The sequence below is a fragment of the Microplitis mediator genome, chromosome 8, assembly GCF_029852145.1.
Source record: "Microplitis mediator isolate UGA2020A chromosome 8, iyMicMedi2.1, whole genome shotgun sequence".
Taxonomy (NCBI): domain Eukaryota; kingdom Metazoa; phylum Arthropoda; class Insecta; order Hymenoptera; family Braconidae; genus Microplitis; species Microplitis mediator.
In genome coordinates, this window is record NC_079976.1 from 23969905 (window position 1) to 23976949 (window position 7045).

The following is a 7045-nucleotide window of genomic DNA, read 5'->3' on the forward strand; positions in this document are numbered from 1 at the left end:
ATTGTATAGTCTTACACACGGAGAAAAAAATATTGTTCTCAGAAGTATACTGTATAGTTACAGTAACAATACGCTATAGTTATCTACTAGATTGTTACTGCAACGATCTACTGTATCGTTCTGACAACAATACGGTGGATAGCTCTGAGACCTATACGGTATCGTTCTGAGCCCTATCTGACGTCACGCGCATTGCAAATTATATGAGATATTTAAAAACCTTCATCATTCATAAATAAATAATAAGCAAATAACTTTGATTAAATAAAATAATTTACAAAACTGATTTATTAGTTAGTTATAGTCAAAATAAATTTTAAATATAAATATAAATATATCTTTTAATTTTTTGAATTTATTTATTAGTAATTTAATTTTAAATTCAATATTAATTCAGATCTCATTTGTTTATTAATTATTTTTCTTCTATTTACGTATCACATTTAAATTATAAAACATTGACTATATATAATATTTAGATTTTTGGTTATGAATCTATATTTGATTACAAAAAGCATAAAAAAACACTTATCAATAAATATATCAACATAGTTATGGAGATTCTACTCTGTTAATTTATTAATTACCCGTGGGTCTATATTTCAACATCACAATTATTTTTTACACTATTTTTTTTATTAAACTTCTGCTAGCAACAATTATACAATATTCAAAAGTTGGCGCGAAAATGGATGTTTAGTTAGGTTAGACGGTGCCGTGGGTTCACTGCGTTTTGGTCCCAAAACATTTCATCCCCGACAACTCATCCCCGACAATTCATCCCCGCGACGATTCATGACAATGACAACTTACACTTAGACAAATAATACCCGATAATTTACCTGTTGGACAATTGATACTTCAATAAAAATATTAAATACAATAAACCAGCTATATATTGTTAATTATGAACATTTTATCAATATAATTTTAATACACACTTTCTCATAACCACATCATTTAGCACCATAGTACATAATCGATCGTTAATAATTATTTACTTTATATTAATAATAAAATATTATCTCTTAATTACTTATTAACATTAATTTTTAGCGATCAATATAGTTAACTAATTAGTATCACAATTGCTTAAGGCACTTATACAAAACAACTGAATATACAAGACAACATAATATCCAGAAGTCGCGATACTTGACTACATTTAAATGATCTTTTAGATGATATCGTTATTATTATTGTAATTATTCTTATTATTATTATTATTATTGTTGTTTTAATTAAATCATTGGGTTACTAAACTCAAAGTTACATAATATTCGGTTGATGGAAAAAAGTATAGATAATTTTTTTCATGGATTTGATGTGCTTGATAATAGTACAAATATTGATTAAAATAAAAAATGATTAGAAATAATTATCAATATAAGGTAGATTGTCATGGTTAAGATGTCATAAGATGAACAGTCGTCGGGATGATTTATCTCACAGATATATTGTCGGGGATTAATTGTCCGAGGATGATTAGTCGTGCGGATAATTTGTTGGGGATGAGCTGTCGGGGATGAAATGTTTTGGGACCAAAACGCGTGACACCGGTGCCATGTGAGGTGACGACTACGGAAAGTCGTATAGGGCTCACAGCTATCTAATAGATAGTTACTGGAACGATACGGTATTGTTACCATAAGCATACGTATTGTTGTGGTAACGATCTACGAGTTACTATACTTTAGATCGTTCGAGGAGCTATATTTTTTTTTCCGTGCAGCAAAAATAATAAGATCATTGTGATAATTTTATTTACAAGACTTTCAGATACAGTCAAATTCCATTACCTCGGACAGTTAGCCTGCGGAGGAGCGAAAATTTCCGGGAAACTGCGACTTATTGTATGCCCCTTCTTCTTTAAAGAGTAAACTATACGCATGCGTGGCTTATAGTAAGGGTCAAGATTAAGGGGAAGTTCCGAGTTAATGGAATCCGACTTCATGGACCGACTGTATTTCGGTCAAAGCCATGAAAACTTAATTATCCGTAAAATTTGTGCACGGTAAAATTATTGGTCTTAAATCAACTTGACCTGTGTGCTAGAAAGGGCACTAGGGTGATTCGTTTTGAAAGACTATTTTTTTTTTTTTCACTCCCACTTGAAAATATTGTTATAGACATTGAAAAAACATTCCCTGCAAGTTTCAGCCCTTAATTTTAATTTTAAGTACTTTATATTTGATTTTGAAGTTTCCCCATTTAAAATACATAGGAAAGTTGGAATTTTTTTTTTAATTCTCTATAACTTAGCCGCATTTCAAGTTATCGGATCGCCGTTTGCAGTATTTTGTTGGTATTTATTTAACGTAAATACAATTCATTTAATATAACCCAGTCGAAATATTAGACGTAAGTTGAACGTTCTTAATGTTTTAAACGTAAATTGAACGTTTTTAACGTTTTGAAAGTAAATTGAACGATTTTTTTGTATTTTAGTTCGTAAAAAATTGGTAATTTCACGATCTATGATTTTAGTTTAATGATAACATTAATTAATTTATTTCAATATTTGTAATCACAATTTTCATAACCTTGATATCATAATATGTAAAAAGATATAATAGTGTTAAAGATAGAAATATGAAACTGAAAAAAATTTTTTTTCAATATACAAATTTTTTATTCAAGAGCCAGAAAGGCGGACGACAAAATGTTAGGGAATTGACGTAATTATAATCCAGGAGTACAAAATCGATGAAAAAAATTTTTTGGTATGCTTATGTTTCCTTATTGTAAGTCTAAATAGGTTTTAGTTACGTTTTCGATTTATAATACTCCAATCTACGTTTTGAATAAGTTGAAAGCTGTCAAATTAAATTTTTGATGTCCAAAACGTTCAATTTACGTTCAAAACGTTAAAAACGTTCAATGTACGTTTAAAACGTTGAAAAATTTCAATTTACATCTAATATTTTGACTCGGGTAAAAACATATTTATTCGACGGAGCAAATAAGTTTGTGCATATATATTTGGGCATATTCAAGTATCTTATAGTAGGGGAGGGTGGGGCAGAGCGGCCCCCCTGAAATTTTGATCAAAAAAAAAATTTTTTTTTTTTCGACTAATTACTATAAATCCGATATGTTTGCGCACTTTTACCCCTACGCATGACATTTGGGGCAAAATTTTGAAAAAGTGATTTTTTCATATTTTTATCGTCAAATTAAAAAAAAATGATTATAATTCCACATTTCTAGCCCTACGCATAACACCTGGGGCAAAATGGACCAGCCGAAACTTCCGAAAAAATTATTTTTTCATATTTTTCGGCCGTTTCTCTATGTAAGAGGCAAATTTGGTCACTAAAAATTTATAAAAATTAAATTTTTTTTTTTACTTGATAAATTTTTGAAATAAAGTAAAATTATAGAATTGATTTTTTTTTTTATTAAATAACAATTAGTAATTAAGGTAATCGAGAGTGAACGATTTTTTACGCTTTAAAAAATTTTTTTCGAGTGATATAAAACCAAAAATAGTTGTCAAGAGAAAGAAATACATTCTTAATGATGAAAACAATTTAAAAAAAAAAAAAACGAAAAAAAAATATTTTTTTATCACTTTTTGGAGGGGGGCCGCTCTGCCCCACAAAAAAAAAAATTTTTTTCAGAATTTTGGCAAAATGTCCATAAATTTGTTCGAAATAGGACAAAAGTAAAGTGATCTTATGGTTGAAAGCCACAAAAAATAATAATTGGCTTAGGGGGCCGCTCTGCCCCACCCTCCCCTACTATGAAAAGTCGGTTTGCAAGTGAACTACCTTAAGCAAGTAAATAAAATACTTGAATAAAGTAATTATTTGACTTAAATGAAAAATAATTTCTTGGCACTATTTAAATAACTAAAATACTTAAATTAATCATTTTTTCTTGATAATATACATTCTTTTCTCTCAGTGTATGATTTATTGCCCCAGAAACTCATTTATTCAATATCCCTGATTTAAAAAAATGATTAAAAATGATTTCACACGTTAAATGTCCACAAGAGACAGGATTAGAAATGATTTGAAGGATTAAAAAGTATTTAAAATGATTAAAAAACAAATCATTTTAAATACTTTTCAATCATTTTTTTTAATCAGGGATAAATTTTGTTCGTGTGTACATACTCAACAGAATTGAATTGTTCCCAAATATGTTATCTTGAGCATAGTTATTTACAACTCACAAAAGTGAGGGTCATTATAGTAATGCGATTATAAGACTGTTTTGTTTACTACGATTGTAATCGATGCGCCATCAAAACAAATATACTTCTATTGAATATTTTAAATTTAGATTTTCTGGAAATTCAGAATTTATCTTATGCACAAACTTATTTGCTCCGTCGAAAAGATATGTTTTTATATTGAATGAATTGTATTTACGTTAAATAAATTTTTTCCTCCATATGATTTTTGAAAAAATTTGACTTTACTGTAATTCATAAAATCACAAGTATATTGCTAATTAGGAGAATTTTTTTAACAAAATTGAAAGCGTATACACTGAAAAAAAAGTATAAGTCCCACGCTTATAAATTTAAGTGATATCGCAGTACTTGGTATTGCGAATATACTTATACCAAATATAAGTCTCAACGCAATATTTTTAAGCGTATGACTTAAACGAGTTTAAGTCATACGCTTAAACCGAGTTTTAGCGCCACCGCAAAACTCATATAAGCACTACACTCAAATCCTTACACTCATAAATTGACAGAATTAGAAAAGAAAGGTTATGGAAATAAATATTGCTATATTTATTTAAAAATGAAATTTATTCAAAAATTAATAAATAATTAATAATAATTATAATTGTAATATAAGTCACAGAGTATTAACCCTTGATGTGACAAGGTATATTAATACTCATATAATTAGTTTTTAAAATATTTAAAGATGAAATAATAATTTTAATAATGGTTAGATCGTACAATTATAAATGATTTATCAGAATCAGAATCAGAAAGGAATCCATAAATGATTATTTTTAATTCCAATTATGTAATTAATCTTTTAAATGCTCTTAAGAACGATGTATAGGTTAAAGCAGGTTAAAGGTATAATATAAACACGGGGAAAAAAGATGCGACACACGCGCTGAGTCTTACTTTTCTTACTATACTCTCTGGACTTGCTATAGTATCGTACGGAAAATATAAGTCACTCACTTAAACAGAGTATTGCGATAATACTTAAACTTTTTATATAATATCTGCAATACCAATTCATTAAAAAAGAGTATACCAATAGGACTTAAACTTTTTTTTCAGTGTAGTAACAAATGTATGTATGTATGTAATTTGAGCTTGATCGGTAGAGTGCGTTTGGAGATATTCTAAAAATAAAATTTTTTTGAAAATGTTTTTTTTGGCTAACTTTTAATGTGCTCGATTTGAAAATCTACTCAGCTCTAAAACTTCATAAGCCGCATCGAATTCCACCTCAACCATCAAAATCGGTTCTTTCGTTCAAGATAAACCGTTAACGAAAGAATTAATAAAAAAATTTTTTTTTAGTTTCTTTGAAATTTCTCAAAAACGACTGGATAAATCAATTTCAAAATTTGATCAGCTTTAGAACTCAATAAAATTCGTCGATTGCCACCTCAACCCTCTCAATCGGTTAATTTGTTAGAAAAATATCGTTGATGAAAAAAATAGTAAAAAACATTTTTTTTTCGAAAACAATGACATACAAAAGTACTTGAGAGCTCGAAAATGTATCCTCAACAATGTTTTCGAGCTTAAGGAGCTCGAAAACTGTGGCAAGTTTTGGGGCTGGCCCGCGGGGTTAACCGACACAGATTTTTTTTCTAAATTTTTGGTACAACTGTAAGCAAAAAATTATTCAGCAGAAAAGAGTTTTGCAGTTACTACCTATGAAATCTACAAATTTTACAGAGCCGTGATTTTACATCAGAAAATTTACGATGGTAATATTGCTAATTTATTTGATGATGTTTAATTTATTTCCCTTCACACTTTTCCCAGGCTTAGGACTGGCAGTCAGATATAATTTCTACTGGCGTGTTTAAAAATATAAAGAAATCAATGTTCTCGCTAGTTATAATTATTAAATATGTGGCGTTAAATTGAAAAATTAAATTTTAATGAGTAAACATTAATTTAGTCATCATTTGTTAATGAATATAACTTTCAATATTTTTCATTTTAACGCCATATATTTCATATTAATATGTAGCAAGAAAATCGTATTACCATCGTACTTCTATATCTCGAAAAAAAAAAAAAAAAAAAACATTGTTAGTGGCCGAGCCGGCCAATCGTCATTATTTCTTAATACTAACATGCAAAAATTAAATTTAGACAAATAAATATAATATTAAAATAATATAAATAACATGCAATGACAAAAAAACGCTATTCTATAGAAAACCAATTACCAGAACTAATAAACATGAAGCAACCCAAATTTTCATTCGATTCATTGAAGATTTTTTGTTTCTTACTCTGCGGTTGAGTATCGTCAAGTGAGCTTCTGTTTCTTCGACCTGAATTGGTAGAGCTGCCGGAAGCCTAGAGTTCTTCCATCCATCTACTCCTATTTCGATTAGGGAATTTCCGGATGGGAACTTTCGTGTTCCCTTTTCGCTCTATAACACTAAAATTATATTTATTATTATTATTATTAGGTACAGAATGACTTACTTTTGGTTGTTCAAAGGTTAGAACTATTGGCTTCAATGGCTGGTCGAATCTCCTGTAAATCTCTGGAAAATCACGTTCGATTGATTTCCCAGGAGTTGGTGGAGGTTTCGAAATGTCAATGTCGCTATCATCGATGAGCACCGCAGTAAATGAAACGTCCATGGTAACTTTAATTTCTGAAATCCAAAATATAAACAAAACTGAAGGTATATTATTTAAAATGAAAGGATGTACTAAAGGTGTGTCACTTTGTAAACTTTTACAACACTAAATCCACAACGGTCGAAACTATTATAAAAGAACTTTCGTTTAGCGAACTAAGACACGTGGCGTCGAAAATAAACTCTAAGAGGTTACACTAGCACGACCAATGCGCGT